The sequence below is a fragment of the Manacus candei genome, unplaced genomic scaffold (assembly GCF_025592945.1).
Source record: "Manacus candei isolate 608988 ecotype Guabito, Panama unplaced genomic scaffold, ASM2559294v1 h1tg000034l, whole genome shotgun sequence".
Classification (NCBI taxonomy): Eukaryota; Metazoa; Chordata; class Aves; order Passeriformes; family Pipridae; genus Manacus; species Manacus candei.
In genome coordinates, this window is record NW_026138082.1 from 10,503,927 (window position 1) to 10,525,100 (window position 21,174).

Consider the following 21,174-nt stretch of genomic DNA (forward strand, 5'->3'; position numbering starts at 1 on the left):
ACAGAGTGGTCTTTGATATGTGTATTACTGACACAAAGCTTGGTGCCAGCAGCTTTGGTACTACAGTGTAGCAAGCTCAGTTATTTTAGGGCTGTTTTTGAGGCAGGCCATGTAAATTCTTTTAACGCTTTATATTCAGGCATAGTTGCAACCCATCACTACAGAATGAGAATTTTTTTGCCCAGATTGGAACTTCCTTTTATATTAAAACTTCAACATTTTAACTTTTCATTGAATCAGGCTTGAAGGTAAGTTTGATTAGGCAAACAAAATTAACTTGATTGAGCATGTAGAATAGCAGGCTTCTCCATAAGGAATGACATCACTGACCATGATATAGTGGTATGATGGCAACCGCACCCTAGATTCACGGCAACAGAGGAAGCTCTTTCCACTGCAGAAGGTGGGTGTCAGCTGTCTTCCTGAAAGCAATCTGTAGCTAGGTTTCTAGCAAAAAACTTTCCAGTACTCAGTAGTGTTGTTGTGCAACACAAAACCATCATGGGAAAAGTTGATGTGAAGTAGGGGCTAGACCTGGTGGTAGGGAAACAGCCTGTACCTTCAGAGATACAGACTTGTGAGTGATGGTCTATTTAGTTCTGTCTCAGAATTCTCATTAATGTTCCCGTAGTATGCAAGATCTCAGATATTTCTTCGTATCAAGTGGCCACAGTTAAATACTGTCTGTAGATTTGGGACAGTGACACATTTTCACATTTAGACGAATGGTTCCACCCCAAATCACACCATAGCACTAGCTCTTCTGGTCATCAGACTAACTCTCTATTTTTAAACTTTTGTCCAAACCTGGAAACATCTATAAACATCCCAGGCTTTGAAAGCATATGAATTGTTCTTGCATAATAGCAAGATGTCTTGGGATGTGTGCAATGTAGAATTTTCCTATAATTACAATCATATAAGGTGAAACTACATAACTAGAGATCATAGCCCTGCTTCTTCAGAGGGATTAGCTTTCTCTCTGCAGACTCTGACTATAGCCTGGCGTCACATCACAATTTATTTACCCTGTTGAAGTTCATCATGTTTTAAACACATAAAATCCTAGTCTTATCTTTACTTCTGTATGTATATAAATCAAACCACAATTTGTCTGGCACCACTCACGTAAGGAGGAGGCATCTCTTTGTGCTTCCAACATGCACCCAATATACTACGGGTGTGTATTTCACTGTGAAAGTGAAACTAGACAGAATGCCATTTAAAGAATAAAGTGAGGTGACATCACTCGATTTGCCTGCTTGAATTAGAAGTTTACTCATTGCATCTTCGAGTCTCAGCTGACTCGATTTGGATTTTAACCAACTAGTAAACAAGACCTATTAACAACACTATTCAACACCCCTTCTAGCAAGATGCCAATACCCTTATAGTTAAACAGTATTTCAGATCATCAGCACCCGGTCACTAATTTAAAAACTGACCTTTTGAATTTGCCACGTGGATGAGCCTGGGAAGTCAAAGGACAAGGAAAAATCTTATAAAAAAGAAGAAAGACAGCTGCCAAGGTTGCGATTGGATCAACTTCAGAGTAAGTCTGTGGAACAGGGTGGCATTTGCAAAGGCACTGAAGAGCTCTCATGGCATCAGGCTGCTGGTGGTGACAGAGCCATCTGTCCTGTCTTTTTTGCCCTTTCCTGTCTGCCATTAATTTTCCACAAAGGCTCCAAGCGACAGTCTCCTCATAGTGACCATACTTGGAAACAAGGTGTCTGACAGGCAGGGGGAGAATGGCAATAATCTCTAAGAGCCCCCGTGTTACGGCTTGGGAAAAAATAGCTGAGAGTTTGCAAAGTAACAAAGAAGAAGTGAAAAGCGAGAAGGTCTGCTGACAGGAGGATTCGGCAGGCACGCACCCCCTCGTTACACGCGGTGCAGGAGCGGAGGCGTGCGCTCCTTGTGTGCGCGCTGCCGGCAGTAAACAAGTGAGTATTTCTGGAGCAGCTGCCTGTGTAAGAGGAGAGGTGCCTGTAGCTGTCTGCAAAGTTACAGTTTTACAGGAGTATCTTATGCTTCTGAAACTCTCTCATTTCTGGCACTAATCATGCAAGGTTTTCATTGAGCAAACTTCCTTGGGGCTGACGCCCGTATTTAAAGATAAGACATTTTGCTGAGCTAGATCTACAAAGCATAATGTCATTGCATGACATATTTCACCTTCTAAAATGAATAACCAGCAACCTGGTCTCAGCCATAGTATACACAGAGATTAATATAGTTTGCTTTATGTTTGTATTGGTGCTGATCTTAGCAGCAGGCAGATGTAGACGTGTTTTACAGAGTTTGATTACACAAATTCCAGTTTAGAGGTACTATGCAAAAAATCATTTCTTTATGCTCCCCATGGATTCAGTTACAATGTTCGTCATTAGACTGAGTATCTTACAGTATGGATACATGCAATGCAATTAACGCTTATCCCACATCTGTTCTCTCATCTTTTCCTCCAGGATATATGCAGTGCAGGGCTTTTGTTTTGATATCTTAAAAGTAGTATATGTGCATGCACACCCACATGTACACACTGCTGCATGGCCAGCTGTGTATGAAATGAGCTGTGTACTCAGAGCATAGACTATTTCATTTAGTGTTGGTTGGCCGTTACTGAGACAGGTTGCATAGGCTGGTTTCTATGGAAGATCTCACTCCTTTTATTGCTGAGACTCCTCCCGTATCCAAAGACTGTGTCCTGCAGTCTCTGCCATTAAGCTACCTCTGAAGGGATTTTAAAACAGACATACCCTACCGACTCTTGAAGATTTTGACCCCATGACTTACTGTGTGTGACTTACCCATGGAGGGGGTGAGAACGGGGTGTTTAATAAGACTCTGACCGTACCCAATGATGGGTACTTCCTCAGCCCTTACTCCCATTCCATGCTACTGTTCTCAGGATCCCGCAGGATAAATAAGCTCATATGATGAGCTCACTTTTTTCATTTCACATTGTTTCTGTTTTTAGTAATTTGGCAGGAACACAGCAACTTGCAGGGACATGCCTCCAAGTGATTTGTGTAGATACTCCTAACAGCAGATAAGGCCTAGTACTTCCCGGAATCAGTGACTTAAGTCTTGTTTTCTTCCTTTCTATCAAGAAAAGGAGGGAAATATCTAAATTATATTATTCTGATAATAGCAGTTTTTCTTCCAGAGTAGGAAAAATTCTGGATTCCTCTTTCATTTGAACTTCTGAGATAGCCTCTTCTTAATAAAATAGGACATATCTCCTTCTTGTATCCAGTATGTTCTAATATTGTGTGACCAACTGAACCTTGACATAGTTAAACCAAGAGCTCAAAATAGTTTATTTGTTCAATATACTTAAAGTATGTTTTGATGCCCTGGGTAATTTCTGCTGGCTTCTAGTTAGAGTTGGAGGTGCAAAGTTTCTGGATATTTTGAAGCCCCAGGAAGTAACATCCCTTCCCAAGGTTTTTTAGGTTTTCTTGTAGTTATTTGTTTTCTAATAACTGAAGTTTGAAATGTTGATGTGGGCTACTTACTTGTAACCAAAAGAAAATTTTCTTAAATTCAAGAATGTGAATTGTATTGTTTATTTAGAAGACCAAGTCTATGTTTCTACTGGAAATAGTGGAAATACTAGTGTTTAATCCTGGCTGGTTAAAGAATACAAAAGATTAAAGCTTTGCAAGAAAAGTAATCTCTTTTATGTACCTGTCTACATCACCTCTTCTTAAGAACTTCATGTTTGTATACATGTTCTTTGGATTTAAATAATGAAAATTGATCTAATAGCTAATACTCAGCTTTACTTCATGAACATGTATGTGAAGATATTTTTGTATTGCTAACACTGCACCATATTAAGCCATTTGACCTAAGGAATGGGGGAATTTAAATAATGCAAAACAGCAAGTTTTCCAGTGGAGTAACATCATATGAAAGGCTTAATTTTTTATAGAGAGAACACTGATTGTTTCATGTTTAGTAGCTATATCCTTTAAGAAAAAGACACTAGAGGTTTTTTCACTGTTTCTTCCAAGAGAAATTATCTTTTCCACATCGAAAGGGTTTCCTTCAAATTTTTCCAAAGATTTCCAATTTTTTGCACAGACATCCACAGAAAACAAATGGTGAAGAAAACAGGTTCATATCCTGTAGTTTCCAGGTTTTCTCCCAGAGTCTCAGATCTTTAAGTAGCTCGCAGGGGCCCATCAGAAGTGCTGTACATCATGTGAAGTTATTGGCAGAGAGGAAGTCACTAGTTGGAGTGTGTGGCAGCTATACGAGAAAGCAAAGACTGATGGTGTTGCCTTGTTTCTTCCCTTTCACTCATCTGAAAGCTGCTGTGGAAATTCTCCTGTACTCTGAAGAAATTGTGACTGTACTAACACTCAGGATTCACTCAGGTGAGAGATATTTTTTGCATCATCTTTACCCTTGTGGATCTGCTCACAGTTTAGATGTGAATTCAAGCTTTGGGAGCATTGAGATGTGCAGTTTTGTTCACAGATGACATCTGGGGAAGACAGTGACTGGAGAACTTCTGTAGGTAGCCTCCAAGGGACAAAATTAAATTGGAGCTGACTGTAGGGTAAGCTATGCTAGGGTAGGCTGTCCTTTGAACCCCCTTCTAACTTTTTCACAGATGTGTGAGAGTAGCTCAGGCTGGAACAGGTCCAAGTAATGTGCTTGCTCCTGATGCTAGGCCACAGCTTCTGGTGGTCAGAGCAAACAAGATGTCTGGATGCACAGAAGTGGTCAGAAAGATATAGGGATTTTTTGGTTTTACGGTCATATGGACAAGTGTAGGCATGTTGCTCCTCATGTTCTGGACTATGTGTTGGCCATCAGCTGGAGTGAATCACCTTGGTTTCTGAAAGGATTCTTGATATTCTGAAGAGACCAGACTTTGAGTGACTCTCACCAAAGACAGAAGATGAATGTTCAGAGGAAATCTCTAAAACATGCACTCTCTGGAGAGCATAATACTTGGATATTCTCTTCACCAAAACTGCCCACTGAAACCAAAGACATGGAGAGTTCACAGAGTTCCTGTGGCAGGACTCCTCACATTAGGAGTCAAACTGAGATTTTGAGACAATTTTGACCCAAAGAGTGTTTTTAAAATTAATTGCTTAAACAGTTTCACTCACACAGATATGTGTGAGGCAAACCTATTTCTTGATCCTAATCTGTAGGGCTCCAATTCCTTTGATAGAATGAGAGCAGCAGATTAGCAGAGGGAGAGTAAAACCACCCAAGAGGGTGGAAGTGCACAGTTAGAGAGTGAAGTTGTATTTGCACAAAATGAATGGAAACGTTTGGTCCAGGCTGTCCATGTTCATACCATGTTCTGTTCTTGAGCTGGCCATTCATCTGGAGAAAGCTTGAAGCACCTACATGGTTTGAGACACCAAGAAATTATATTACATGGTATGTATAACACATGCAGGGCTATATCCAGAAGCTACACTGTACAAGTGAACTGAAAAGAGATTTAGATATCCGGGATGGATACAGTGATGCACAAATAGAAGTTCATGAAGACATTGCTTCATGGTTATGTAATGGAATTGGTAGCTGTCTATAATTGTCCAGCTGGACTACTTAAATCAACTGAATAACCAATTGAACCTGTCTCATGTTATAAACCTTTTTCATCTGTACTCTTTTTTTTTTCCCCAGTGATCCCAGTAATGTCATTGTGTTTAATTTTAGCTGCCATTTTCCCCTTGAAAATATTTACCAACACAGTGCCCTCAGCCTGTTGTAGTACAGGAAGCTGGGGCTGCAGGACGTCTCTCTAGGCTGAATGCTTTCTTGTCAATGAGATCAAATTATAAGTAGCTGCACTAATCTGCCTATCATCAGAAATAGCCAAAGAAAAATGCACGAATGTAAACATAAACGGGAATTTTCATAATTAACATACTTGCCATAGTTCACCATAAATCAGCATAAATGCCAGAGGGCTTGTTCTTTTTGACATGACCTGGAGGCTAGCTTCACTTGTTGACATCTTATCTTCTCACAAGATACCGTATATTAGTAAAGTTAATTGACTAATCATTTTCATCACTGGAAGTGTAAGTAAATAATTCCATCTATTTCTACCTAGGCTTCTGTTGACGGTCTGAGGGTGCCAAGCATTCAGACTAAATGAAAATATACCCTCTAGTAACCATGCACGGCATCCTCCATAACAAGCTGCAGAAACTCTCTGAAGCATTGCTGTTATGTTGTGGGGAATCCTGAGAATCTTAGGCTTAACTCACCATGCCGGCCAGCCTCCCGCAGGGGCGGCCAGGAGGAGGCTGTGACAGCAGGGGGATGCATCTGGGCAGACCACCGGCATCTGTCATTTTTAGGGAAAGGAGGCAGGTCTGCAAGTAATTAATTAGTGGTGGCTGGGAATGTGCATGAGACAATGTGGTAACACGTGCTCCAGCTAGATGAGGAGCTGGAGAGTTATCTAGTAGCTAGTATTTTCCATTTTGACTGTCCCTGCACAATCAGCCATAAACATTTTATTTCTTTGATCAAAATTTGATTAAAGAAAACAGTTTCCCTTCTCCCTCAATGGTGGGAAAAGGAAAATTGCTGTTGCTTTCTCTTTCCATATCTTTGCCATCTGGTGAATTTAAGAAAAATTGACTGAGAGTTAGACTTTGGCCGTACTTACAGATTCAGTCACAAGACATCAGTGGGGGTGAAAGTTAGTAGTCGTGAACTTTTGCTTTAATATGTGATGAAGATTTTCTAAGTGATGTAGGGGCAAGTTACCAGCTCCCTCTTTGTCCCACAGGAACACAGGACCAGTTTTGGTTGTTTTTTTTTTTTTGGCATCTGTATCTCAGTTAGGGAATGTTTGTTATCTCCAGACTGCCTGTGCAGTGTGCTGTGTTCTGTTTCTCTCCTTGTGCAAAATTTTACTTTGTATAGAAAATTATCTCAGGTTTTCTTTGGGCACTGTGCATCTAAAAAATACAGCCTGGACACTGTCACTGATTCCCACCATGCTGACTTGTTTGTATAACTTGGTCCAGAAACTTTTGCTTTTATACCTCCCCTCCTGTTAAGAAGAGAGTAGGGGTCTGTGCTGGCCTACATGTTTTCCTGCTTACTTTTGTCCTGGTTCTTTCTACCATGACTTCTGTCATCAAGGGTATCAGTTAGTGCTGGGAGTTTTTGCCATGCACAACCACCTGGGTTGAGACCACCAACTCATTTTTCTTGCTGGGCTGCAGCCCAGAGAGACAGCAACTGCTGTAGAGGCTGGCCTCACTTACACCCAGGATTTACAGGTGAAAGACTCCCAGAGAAATGCTGAGACCAGGACACCTTATTCCCTGCCAGACCATGCCAACCTGGCTGCCCTCAACAACATGACTTCGACCTGTTCTCATGTGTTAAACACACTGAACCTTATCTTCTCATTAGGTTACAAGAAGTATTACAATTAGTAAGAGCTAATTGCCTCTGCACAAAATCAACAGGTGTTTTAGATTTAAAAAGCTGAATTACAACAGAGAAAAGGACCTAACCACATGCTTAAGTATCCCTATATTTACCTGCACTTAAGGAAGGGCTTTATTTAATAGGTACAGACCTAAACACTTAGTTAAATGCTTCTAGTAATGAAGATTGTAGTGCACAGAGAATGTGCAAATTTTTGCCCTTATTTAAATGGTGCTGAACATTGTAAATGCTCAAAATGTGTTTCACCAAATAAAAAAACCACTTATACTTTAATGTAAAGATATAGTAAGTAATTCCAGTATATGTTATCTCACATTTATAGCTGTTCTTATTTCCAAAAAGTTCTCACATTAATTCCCCAAATGAAGTTCTATTGATATTTTTGTGTGTTTACCTTATGGATGGTATTAATTTGTGAGATACTCACTACTTGTTGTCTCACTGTAGCATGCAAAAAGTCTGTTATGTGGCTTATCAAGACACAATCTTGTATTCAAGTCATATTTGTTTAGACCAAGTTGTCCTCTGACGAACAGAGTGGTGTTAAAAGCGCGGGGGAGGGAGTTAAATGTAACACCTGATGGGAAGTCCATTTAAACTCTCTAGCAACTGGAACTAATGGGGACAGAGAGGGTTTTGAAATGTGAGCCTGCAAGATCTCCACTGAGAGATTCCCATTCCACTTTGTCCTCCCAAGCATCACTTCCCAGAGACATTGAGTTCTTTTTTTTAAAAAATCAATTCAGATATTTATGAACAAGAGCACTACCACAGTGATTTATTTGTAAAGGCATTTCTTGAAATCCAAGAAATCATTCCAAACAGCCTTTAGGCTGTTGGCTTTCTGAAGTAGCATGGTGTTTCTTTTTGCTACCCAATGCAGTGAATTGATTTGATTTGATTCCCAGAGAAAACAAAACAACTTTTGTTTATGTTTCCTTAATGAAATGAAATTTAATAATAGAAATTTGTTGCATTAGAATTGGTAACAGTTTATCCTCCCACAATCCTTAGCAGGTGTTAAAGAGTAACAGCATCTTGGGCAACACTTTCCGTAGAAGCGCAGCTGTAGAAGCAACTTCTTGAAATTAATGAAAGAGAGGATATTTTAAGGAAGTAAAATATCTGCAGATGAGCATGCACTACAGGTTTCTGAGTCTAATTTGAACATCTAAACTAATTCTGTATTGGACATTGAACGTTGTATCTTATGAGCACTTTGAAAATTTGAACATCTATGATCATTTGAACTGTGAACATCTGAACACTTTATGCACTGAGGAATTAAGTAGAAACACTTCTGTATGTTCTTCCTGGTTAGAATTCAAATTTAGAGTCTAGTGTAATCAACCACCTTTAATAATTGGAAATATGCTTTATTACTTTGCTAGTACCAGCATTACTTTGTGCCAAGCTCAGTATGGACACCCACTTCATCGCTGCCAGCCTAATTCAGGTTGTTGAGCACCCTGCGGCTCTGGGCACAAAGGGCCCTGAATAGGATGAAAGGGACAAAGTAGCCTCAGAAGGTAGACAGGACAAAGGAATTCCCCAAGCTGGCAAAAAGAAAATCTTTTGAATTCAGAGTGGTAGATGGAAAGGAGAAATAGTAGGGGAAGAAAAAGACAGTCCAGTGATGCAGTCCCGAAGAACTGCAAACGTTGATGAGTAAAGACTAAGGAGAAGAGCAAACTTCTAGGATGCCATGCAGATTTAGTCAACTGGATCCTGCACTCACCTCTGAGTAATGAGACATTCCAGGCCATCTGCTCTGCATGGATCAGATTTATTATTTTTCCGGCCACCCAGCTGGCTTGAAGATGAGTATCGTGGTAGTGAGAAATTCTAGACCTAGTCTGGTGTACAGCACCTTTGATATTTATGTTGGATCCTTCTCCTAATAATAATCCACCTGAAAATATCCCTGATTGCGAGAATTAGGGGGAAAAAGAAAGATTAAGGAAAAAATATTATAGGCCAGCAAAGGAATTTTCATAATAAAAAGCACTTCCATAAGACTGTTCTTTAGTGACTGAGTTGTTTCAGTGATTACAAGAGCAAACAGGGAACTAGATGTACTGGGAAGTCTTCAGTGCAAACTTAGGGCAATACCAGGAAAGCTGGAGCCATTTTTAGCTGTGGTTCCAGGGAGAACACTCGCAGCCTGCACTGGGGTCAAAACCTGTGTTACCGTTTCGTTGACTGCATTCATAGCAAGGAAGGATGTTTGAGAACAAGGGAAAGTTCCTTTAAATCAGTAGTACTGTTCTCATCTCTCCACTAACACTGCCAGACAATTAGACACAGGAGAGAAGAATAAGCATGAACTACTGTATGTTTTCACTTTTGTACAACAGGTTTTAATCAACATACCCACCGCATATAAACGTTATATCAGCATATGGTTAGAAAATGTCAGACAGATTTAAAATAATTCAGATGATCTTCTGTCTGTCACAGTCTTGAAATCACATTAGTCTTTCCACCAAGTGATATCTTACTTCTATGAGCATCTTTGCCTGAAAATACCATTCCCTTCCAAAATTAAAACTCTTGTTCTTTGAGTAGTGAATGTATATTATTGCTAAAAATACAAAGAGACGGAATCCCTTCTTTCATGCAAAATTTGGTACAATATTAACAAGGGTGTCAAGATCATAATGAAAGGTTTTATATGACTGTAACAATACGTGTGCTGCATAGAATTAATTATCAAGAAGTGAAATGTGTGGGTGATGTCAGCCTGGAAATATGTAATCAAGATGTCTGCTGATGGGTTACCTTCAAACATATAACCTATGTAACCTGTAACATAATGAGGATAATTATGAAGCTTCAAGTAGCTTCCCAGCAACTCTGGCTATTGTTTGGAGATTATTTATGTTTAGGTAGTCGGGGACAAAACTGCAACATGCAATGTTCTCATCCACCTGAATTGTTTATTGTTGATTCATAACCGTGATCAGCTTTAGCAAAAATGAGCAATTATTAGTATGTTTTTTTAGTGAATTTGCCCGGAAGTCATTTTTTGGACATTTAAGAAAGCAGTCCAAAACAAATTTCACACCCCTGCCACCCCTCTCCCTAGACACGAGATAAAGAAGGGCTCACTGAGTACTGGAAGTGCTGAACTCAGTCCTGTTCTTCTTAACAGGTGAATTATGGAGCTGTGCCTGGAAACACTCTGTGTCCCCACTGACCCAAGAGAAACCTGTGGGTAGTTTTCCAGGCTATAGATCAGTATTGCAAGAACTACTTAAGTGACTCCTCCATTTTATGTTTCCACTAATATGATTTTAACAAATTTTCCCTATTAACAAAATTCTAAATAGTTATTCCACCTTTTGCTAAGCAATTTAGCAGCACAAGTCTAGTTCAAGGATATTTGTCCTTCCACTTTATTTAAGGATATAGGGCCTATTAGATGCACATACATGGGAAAACTACACATCCTGCTGTAAGCCAAATATTAAAAATTAAAAAACTTAAATACTGCTTTTATCCAATATTTGGAAGGGTAATACCAGACCAGGTGGTATAATTAATAGGCAGATGGATATTATCTGGAGAGGTCATTTATGCTCAGTAAAAGATTCTCATGGAGTCTTGGACTATTTTGTACAAGATTGGATCTTCCTGTGCCTAGACTGCTATCTCTACCAAATGTGTCAGTAACGTGAAGAGCCAAGACTTTAATAAACTCTGTATGTCTTATTTAATTGTTTCTTGCTGCAGAGTCAAAACCACCAGGGTTTATATCAGCTGAGCTAGCAAAGCCCAGCTTAGTTTCCTTTTTCTGAATGTAACACAGACCTCAAGCAACTAAAAGATTATTTAAAAAACCCCCAATCTTTCTGGGACAGATACTATGTGAAGTGTCTACTGATTGGGCTAAACTGGCAAATTACAGGTATCTCAGAGTTTACATGGTCTCCACCTTGTAGACTCTATACTGTTGCTCTGTGGCAGCCTATAATAGCTGTTTGATATGCCTGAGAATGCTATCTTTACCAGGTAATTCTTTTCCTAGTTACCTTTGCATAAAATTATAGCCATTCAGCTGGTCAATATAATTCTCAGCTGTGTTGTAGCAGAGAAAACACCAAAAAGGGTTGCACCAACTTAGAACAACAGCACTGGCACCATGGCTTTGTCAAATCTCATCTGTAGGACACTGATTACGAAGGGATCTATTGTATTGAAGAGGTGTTTGCAGTCAAAATGAATGAAACAGGATATGGATAATTGGGGTGGCCATATTGCTGGAAAAGAAATGGGAGCAAGCTCCTAATTCCATGTGAAGCTAATTAGGTGGCCTGTCACTTTGATAAGATGTTTCAGCTCACAGAATCTGCTTTTTTGAGGGTGTTTCTTCTTTAATTGGCCTCTCAATTACAATTTGTTGTGAAATTCTGCAAACTACTTACAGCCTGTTTTCAGTCTGTCGTACAAAATGGGTGCCTGAAACAGGGTTTTCCTTTATCCATGCCCTCCACCCCCCCAAAAAACAAAGAAAAAAACCCAAAAAACCCACCCCACATTAAAATGCATACTGGTTGTTATTCTCCTGATTTGTTTTAGCTATTTTTTGCTGTTCACTTTGATGCCTTCAGGGCTGAGCTACTGAAGTCTTTCACAACTGTACAGATAGGAGTTATGGTCATGATGCAAGTTGCAATGGAAAAATTAGATTTAAATTGAACATGGTACATGGGACACAGTGACACCCTTTTCTGGGATGACAAGGTAAGAGTGCTAAAACTGAACGAGAGAAGGAGCAGAATAGGTGTCGTACTGGAACAAGACATTTTTGACATCATTAAGGTTATCTGAGAAACTGAAAATTAGCAAGTACTTTTTAGAGGGAACATGGAAGTAATCAAGCATGAAATAGTAATCTTTTGACCTCTGGTAACATGATGTCTTGATTTAGAAAACTGCCTTACAAGCCTGATAAACAATCTAATGCCAGCGATACTGGACTTTTTATGGTAGTTCGCTAGTTACCCCGATGGGGAACGGTCACCATGTGACAAACCATAAACAGCTGCCTCAAAGGCATGCTCGGTCAAAGCAAAAGCAAGTGTTTTCCATGTTGTAATTATTTGTTTCTGTTTTCCTGGCTGAGAAAAACTGTTTGGCTATATACAAGGCTGCTGTATGCTCTGAGGGACAGTTTTCCTTCAGGAAGCAAAGACTGAGAGAAGTTTGTTGTGAAGTTACACTGTTGACAAAACCAATAGTGCTAACCAGTACAAGAATTTAATTATTGTGTACCTGGGCATGCAGTCTGTGTTCTTACAGAGCTGCAGTAGCCAGCATGTAGTCCTTGCTCTTGTCCTTTCCCTTTGCACCATTCAGGTGGTATGAAAGAGTTAATAAGAGTTTTCTATGGCAAAATCATGCTTTCTCTCTCTCCGATGACAAACAGATCTGGAGAGAGCAGGAGAGGTAGTAAGTGCTCTTCAAGTCCATATAGAATTAAATGGGTGCCATAAATCCAGGAACAGGTGATTGTGGATGCAGATGTCAAAACCTAAGTCACTATTGGCCTAGTAATTCTCTTAACTATTGGAACAGTTTGAAGTTTCTGTCTAAGCCAAGTCTTGTTTTTCTCAGGAATTGCAGCAAAATGCTGTGATCTTAGGAGGTGTGGAAGTATGTTTTGCAAAACAGCATTTGTTTGAAAGCACTCAGCCTCATCTCAAATTGAGAACAGTCTACTTTAAGATTTTTTCCAAAGTTCAGATTAGGTACAGAAATAGTAATTTCCTCTCTGGATTTCCTCTCCTTTTTTCCTAAGGCCCGGTTCTATTAGCACATATTCACAATATTTCCTCTGCAACAAAATGTTTATATGTTTGTGACCTTTGCTTCATTTTCAGACTAGAACACTTCAACTGGAAAAGACCTACAACAATCACCTAGTTCAACAGCCATTTTAGGTTTTTATTGTGACTGGGATCTGAAATGAGGAGGCTGCAGCCACAGGGCAGAGCAATGACCACTTTAGAACCGTAGCTGCCCAGCATCTGGGGCCCTCGCCGTGCATGGACCTTGAAAACTTGTCTTATTCTGATGCTATGTCTACAGGTGTGATTGGTAGGAGATTGATTTTGGTAGGAGAATTAGAGAAACTAAATAAAATAATGACTCAAAGCATTACACATTTCTTCAAACCCTTGAATAGTTGTTTACACTCCTACTTTTACTATAAATTGGTACCTCACAGCTTCTTTGTATAAGACAGTAAGCCAGTCTAGCAGGATGACCTAGTTATTTTTAAAGCCCACTTATGTCAATGCTCTCTGTCCTGTGACCATGTTGGCCACCATTATTTCAGGGTGAGGTCAGTCTTTTTCTTTGCTTGGGCTCTCTGCCAGTTTCTCAACACCTGCCTTGAAAGTGACAGCTCTATGGGTGTCCTCATAAATTAAAAATCATGTGCCTCTGCCCTGATGCCTTGGGACAGGCACAAAGTTAGAAACTGTCCTGTAACCCTAGCCCTGGGGCTGCTGCATGGGACAGCTGAGCAGGAGGCAGTGAGCCCCAGCAGCAGGGGGCTGGCTACACCACAGCCCTCAGGCAGCACCCAGCCTTGTGCCAATGGGCATGTGGCTGTACCCAGTGAGAGCCAGGGATGGTCCAAAGGTAATGGCCTTCCTCCACGGTGAAGAGTGGAGAAATCAAGAGGCTAACAAGGGGGAGCTGCAGGTTTTGTGCAGCACCTTTGTGCTTGTGTTTCCAGGACAAACTGAACTGGTAGAGTCTGGGGAGCTGGGAGGGGAGAATATGGCTCTGCACAATGAATGGGGAATCCTGTGCACAGTTGTCATTATCCTTTGCCACCTCCCAGCTCCACTGTTACAGCTCTGGCATTCAATTGACCACAGCACTAATTCAGTCATGGGTTTTCCTCCTTCCAGTGCGCACCGTAGACACTCAGTCAGCATACACATGTTCCACAGCATGATAGAGTCCTAAAGCTTCAATTCAGCAAAGCACTTAGGTGCTCCCCTTTCCCCCAAACCTAGCTGCTCAGTCTACACCTCTTTTACCACCCCCACCACACAGGTTACATCCACCTGCAGGGAAACCTTCAGGCAAATCAGACAAGCTCTAATCTGTCTGCTCCTTCCACAGATGTGTGTTTTGATCCATTGTAGGATCCATGCCTGATAGTGCCCAAGGTCCAGGGGGCTGCAGTTGCAATATCACAGCACCATGGTCACCTCCTCAGCTCCATAACTGCAGGTGCTGAACGTGACTGCTAATGTGATCCCCAAGATCCTGACATGCGAGCTCCCAGCATAAAAAGTAATAAAAACAGTGAATGGAGAAGAGGTTGAGCAGGCATCCTTTTCAACCCACCTGGATGCTACCTCCATAGGCACAAGCAAAATCTCTTACCCTGTTGGCATAGGATCCTTAGCTGGATGACTAAACTGTAGCAAAGTGAAACCCTCATTTTTTTAATGATTCAGGAGTTGTATTTTAACAGAGACTGCTTTCTCTCTTGCTTCTAGCTGATGGGCATCCTTTATGTTCCTTTTAACAACTGAGTATCATATATAGTTGGCACTCTTGCCGATTCATCAGGAAGAGAAGGTTTCAGATGGGTACCAGTCGGAGCTGTCTGCAAGCAAAGCAAACCTTGCTTTCTTTTGATTTTAGATTCACATGTACTTTCTTACATCTGTAAATCTGAATATCATGGATATTATAGTTCCAAGGAAAATACTGAGCTGGGACTTATGAATAGGCTGCAAAACATGTTTATTTGCTTTGTGAAATGAGGTTTCATCTCTTTTTTTGGGGGGGGGTGTCACTGTTTAGGTCTCAAATTGCCTGATTGGAGGTGGATGAGTGAGACTCCAAAGATAATTTGCTCTAGGGTTTGTAACATTGGCTGCTCCAATTTGTGCATTTGATCTATCTTCCCAAGCACAGTGTATGGTACAGGGTTTTCACCCTAGTACGGGTGACATTTTTCCTTCTGGAGGGTGGTGTCTTCTCCTCAGAAAAAAAACAAACATTTGTGACATCCAGCCAACTTAGGGTAAACCTTACAGGGACTTCCCAATTCAATTTTGTTGTCTGCAGTTATGAGCACATTACCACCACTGTAATGAAGAGGTGTCTAGATGTAAAAACATGCCACAGTGAAGGAGCTGATAATCAGAATGCCAAGAGGTAGTGCCTTGGAGCAGTCATTGCCCAGTGTTTCTGCAATACAAACTGAACACTTTAAGATCCCAGTCCCATTTAATGCTTCCCATACTGTATATCAAAATAAATACACAAGCATCCAATGGAGTTAAAGTGCTACTGGCAGTGCTGCACCCTGTACTTTGGCAAACCTTTTGGTATGTGTGTTCCTTGAGCTCCTTTCAGGTATTCTTTTAGTTCTATTCATCTTCCTCTCTCAGCCCTGTTAGCAACTGACAGTTTTGAGGACTCAATGTCCCTTTTTTCAGCTGGTAGCAGCAGCAACAGCGGTAAGAGGCATGTTTTGAGGTCTTCTGCCTTAAAAGCATCTTTCATCTCATCCCTGCATCTGGTGACATTTTATAAGTAGATAGGACAATCCAGACAAACTGTAGTTTTATGATGCTCAGTTTCCATGACATACACACACAGACACACACATAAACCCCGGAAAAGCTTTTTTTAGGTGATAGTATCAAGAAGTGCAGGAAGATACCTGAATCTTGAAGAAAACACATCCAAGTGATTTCCCACTGAAAACAAGAGAAAATTAACTTGTTCTTGCACTGAGAAAGTGAAATTTAAACCAGATGATAACAAAGGATGCGCACTTCTGGTTTTCAAGGGAAAAAAAATCAAAAAGTATGAGAAGTTGAAGTTGAAGCTCATCCTTCAGGCTGAACATCTAATTTGTTCTGTTGAGTTCCAGTTCTTGTTTTCTACTATCTCTTTCTTTCTGTTTCCGTGAGAGGTGAGCAAATGTTTGCAACCTCTCTTGTCTGAATTTTCTTTGGATATGAGGGCATTACATCAACTAAGTCTAGGGATTGCAAGGGAGGAGATACTTAGTAGGATATGACAATTAGAAGACTATTTATGCACACAACTCCACTGAATAAAGATTTGAAAGGCCAGGTCTTAAAATTTTGTGTTAAACTTCCAGCCATTTATCTTATCTAGTCCTCAGTGATTCAAAAGCTTTCTCTTTCAAGAAAAAAAAAAGATTTGTTATTGTTATTTTTTGCAGTAAAACAAACAAAACAAAAAAGGAAGAAGTTGTAGTTCAGGGTCCTTAAAGTGACTCCTGCCATCAAAGGCATTGACAACAGAAATTAAAGAACAGAAGCATCTCTGGGAAAGGCTGCTCTGCTGCTGACAGAGTGAGGAGTCAACTCCTGCCTCTGTGGCCTTCCCCTCCCATTTGCCCCACCTGGCACAGCACCGGGCAGCACGCCGAGCGGGGAACGTGCCTCTTCTCGTATGGGTCTGGTGGTGACAGCAGGTCCTGGCCCCTGGCCAGGGTGGTTGTGGCTGGGGAGGAGGCCTTCAGAGATCTGAGAGTCATCTGCTGGCCCAACAGCTGCTCCTGGCAGGCAGGCAGGGGACTGGGACAGAGCAGTCTGCTGGGCACTGGGGCAGAGCCTCACGGTGGGGAGAGGAGATCATGGGGCTGCAAGAGAGCTCAGTGGGGCCTAAGGCACGATGAGACTAGGGAAAAAGAAATGGCAAAGAGCTTTGTGCCCATTAGTATTAAGAAGGACTAAAGATAACTCTTTAACACAAGAGGTAAGCGCATCTTGCCATGTCAGAGTTTTGCTTTCTTCTTTTCTTTACCTAATGAAAAGCACTCACAAAATCAATATTGTTAATAAACTTCAGAAAAACATCCCCTCACACCTTTCCAAATCTCGAGGCAATGAGGCCATTACCAATGTGTTCATCTATTTGTCATCCATGGGAAAAAGTAGCAAATATTTTAAACCAAAGCAAGGTGTCACCCCAGTAACAGAAGAGCAACAAGAATTCCCCTGGTCTTTGGTGGACTAACATGTTGGGTATGTCAGCTAAAGTTCGGTCTGAAATTGCCTTGGGGAAAATAGTCACACTGATCTAATAGCACCTACAGCCGCCTTCGTCAGATTAGCAATAATACAGAAATAAGGAATCATCCACTGGAGTAATTTTTTCAGGGAAAAGAATTATTGTAGTTTTTGAAGAATGCAGAAATTATGGTATTTCTGCAGGTGAGATTAAACAATTTAGATAAACCATGGGGCTCAAAATTTTCGCCTTTAAGTGGAACTTTTGGTCTGAGCCAGCTTGTTCTGAAATCAATGGAAAATGGGACATTTAAGTTATTCAAAACTATCAAAATTCTGATGCTTGTCTCAAGAAGGCAGTATTGCCTTGTGAAGGTAGAGCATGACAAGACAGCAGGTGACAGCTAATTTTATTTTTGCTTTGTGACACACCTGTGCCACCAGACTCCAGCTTGTCCTTGAAGAAGTCACTCAAACTTCCAGTCTCCGCTTCCCTTCCCCACACTTCCTTTTCCAATCAGCTTCAACTACCAGTGACCAGGTATGAGGCCTCTGTCTCAGTCTTAGCTTCTCAATCCTCCAGTGTTATGGGGACATAAATGAAAGCAGTGCCATATGAAAACACAGAATAGTTCAGTATTCTACTACTTGTGATGCTTAATTAATTATACAGAAGTGGCAGTTTTGGGAATCGTGGTGAGTTTACTGCACAAAACCATGGTTTATCTGCTGAAACCTTTCCTAGCTGTTCTTCATTGGGTGCAGAGTGTGGTTATCTTGGAATTTCTTTTGTTGGTAATGCAGCTAGTGTTGAACACAAAAGAAAAGGAAGCCTGACTTTCTTCTGAAGGATTGATTATGCAATGTCCTGAACCTGGCTACACTGGCAGGTTTAATTTTATGAACGCAAATGGTAGATGCTTACTTGTGTCTATATCCACTTTTCAACTGTAACTACTGTGTCAAGAAATGTCTTGACAAAAGTTTCTACCACTCAGGATAATTTTTATTTTTACTCATTTTTTTTTCTATCATTTTTAGTGTTACTTGACCTGATTTCTGTGTGACTAGAGTAGCTTGAGAACCAACAAAAGTGTTGGTAGGATCAGGGCCACAGACCAGTAGCATTGTGGCCTTATCCTGTGAATAGCTGCCAGCTTTTCCATATTTAGCCCACAAGGTATTTAAGAATTCAAGTCAGACAGTAATACTATGAGATAAACATTCTGTTTAATCAGAGTCTTACATATTTTCTTGACTGTGACCATCATGGGAAAACTTCTGAAGTAAAATTTGCAAAAGAAGGCTAAAGAATCGCTTTCTAATTTGATTATACAGTCAGGGTTTATGAAGAAATATGAAGTAGAAAGCACACCAGTGTTGCCAGATCAATTTTATAATGTCAACACCTTTGAAGGCAACAGTTACTAACGCTGCTCCAGAGCAGAGAAAGAGTTTATATTGTAGGGAACCCTGCTCAGAAGAGAGGAAAAACATAAGAGATGATTTTTTCGACCACCTATGTATAGATGGGAGCCTTTGTGAAAGGGAGATGTTTGTGGCTGTGCTCACAATATTCCAGTGGGTATCAATTAACCTTGTATTCTGGTGGCTGTTGAAGACGAACCATTAATCTTCTCGAAGAGATGTCTCACACCATTCTGTTTCTAGTGTTTTAATATATTTGAAGAGATGCACAACTGTCACTGGTGACAAAGCGTCTCCTGATCGTTGACCTCCCGTGAAAACTCTAAGTGTTTCTGTTACAATCCAACAAATAGAACTGAACAATAAAAAGGAATCCAGAATGTGTTTAAAAGTATTTTTGTTTGTTGAATCACTGCACATGTTTTGCTACATTCAAAGTGTTTGGTATTCAGGTCTTGCCTGAAGCTAGTGACAAAAACACCTTTCATCTCTATAAAAGCTGAAGGCCTGCTTTAAGTGCTGTAGAAGCAAGTTCAGCACCTCTTGATGTGAATTTGGTTATATGTAGGTGGATCTGTTTACACTTAATACATACAATGCCTTAATACACTCCAAGGCCAAGAGAATTCAAAAGCAACACTTGTTGAAACCTCTCCTTCCTTCAGCTTGTTCCTTTGAACTTTGTACCTCATTGGAAAGCATGACAGCAAGTTTTCTATCCTAGCAATATTTTATTTAGGACCAATGTATCAAGACAAACTGGAAGATATCCAGCACTCCCTGTTCTCGACGTCTTCATTACAGCACAAATTTGGTGCCTGATTGATTTTACATGCTGTATTTTACCTGATATGTATGGTGAAGTAGTTGGCATATTCATTCACTGTTCTCCCATACGTGTTGCCTAACAACTGTGCTGAGAATAGCAAAACATTTCAGGGACTTCTCCTGTCCTTGTTTTACCCTGGAAAAAATTTGCTGTTGAAATGCACATCTTAGGAGTAAAAACAAGTAAAAGGAAGGATATCTCATTGATTCGCAGATTTCTGTCTGTTAGTTATGCTAGAGCCACTTCATCAACTTCAGTGGAGTTGGCCTAGATTTCTCCAAAGGTGAGTATTTCCACATTTGGCTAAGGAGACACAAGAATATGTTTTCTGTCTCTCTCATAACAGCTTCCAGACTGAGGTTTGCATGGAGGAGCGAGCTGAAGTATCCACAGCAAAGGCAGGTTACATGCTGTGCTTTCAAGGCTACAGCTGCACAGGAGCTGCCAGGACTCCATGTAACAGGGTGCACTGATCTCTCCCTTTGGGGGATCAAATTTGCTAAGTGCTCAGTGGCAATGAAGTTCTCCTGGTGACCAGGCTGGTATTGCCTTCCCTGCACAGTCTGTTAAACTGCACAGACTATTATTCGTCTACTCAATTAATTGCTAAGGAGACAGAGAAAATATGTGCCTGGAGAAGAAAATGAAGCCATTTTTATTTGCTAGCTAATCAAAATCCAATGGCTTTTGAAGACAATGTGAAATGATCGTTAATTAGGAGGGATACTTAAATCTGGAGCTCAAAGAACCTCGTACAAGCCAAGGAAAAAAGGCCTGGAGGACAGAATTTGTTCTCCCAGGTTGATGAGTCCTTTGTGGACTAAGCATAAGGAGGTGTATGTGGACCTGGCCTACAATACATCTCCAATTCCAACAGGTAAATGTATCTGCAATCTGCAGAGATTCAGTACATTGCAGAATAAGGGTCCCAAAGAGTAACAGGTTAATTTGATAGCAGCTTCAGTGAATAGCAGAGGGTCCTTAAGTGAGGGTGGATTGAGACCACTACTGCCTGCTCCTTGCTTTCTCAAGCTCTGAAATCAAAGAATCCATCAAAATACCATGTGACCACCCAAGCAATATGCTTTCCCCACTCTCCCCAGGGCAGGGTGTGTGTGCTCCTGTACAAGCAAGTTGAGGAAACACCTAAATGACAGGGAGGTTCACCTGTGGCCCCTGCTGTGCATGCACCTGGGGCCATGCCCAGGGAAAGGCTCTGAAGCTGTGCTTATGATGAGGACAGTGGGACAGTCCTAGTGAAATGCAAAGGCATGTGGAAAGGGCAGGGGACATGCTGTATGGGCTGATACACTGGTCTAGGGGGAAGCAAAACACGCATTCACTGCACAAAACCTGCCAGATGGTTCACAGCAGCACAATCAGGGCCTGCCCTGATGGATATTCCGTGTGCAAGGCAAAGGCACC

The 21,174-nt window shown here is 40.9% G+C and overlaps 1 long non-coding RNA gene across 2 annotated transcripts in view; it reads left to right on the plus strand.

Moving 5' to 3' along the window:
- Window positions 1–1,774: 1,774 nt before the first annotated feature.
- Window positions 1,775–21,174, plus strand: part of LOC127473093 (uncharacterized) — a 60,799-nt gene continuing 41,399 nt past the window's right edge. For both annotated transcript variants that reach the window (XR_007905272.1, XR_007905273.1), the window contains exons 1-2: window positions 1,775–1,946; window positions 4,326–4,391. This is a non-coding gene — a long non-coding RNA (uncharacterized LOC127473093). The remainder of the gene's footprint in view (window positions 1,947–4,325; window positions 4,392–21,174) is intronic.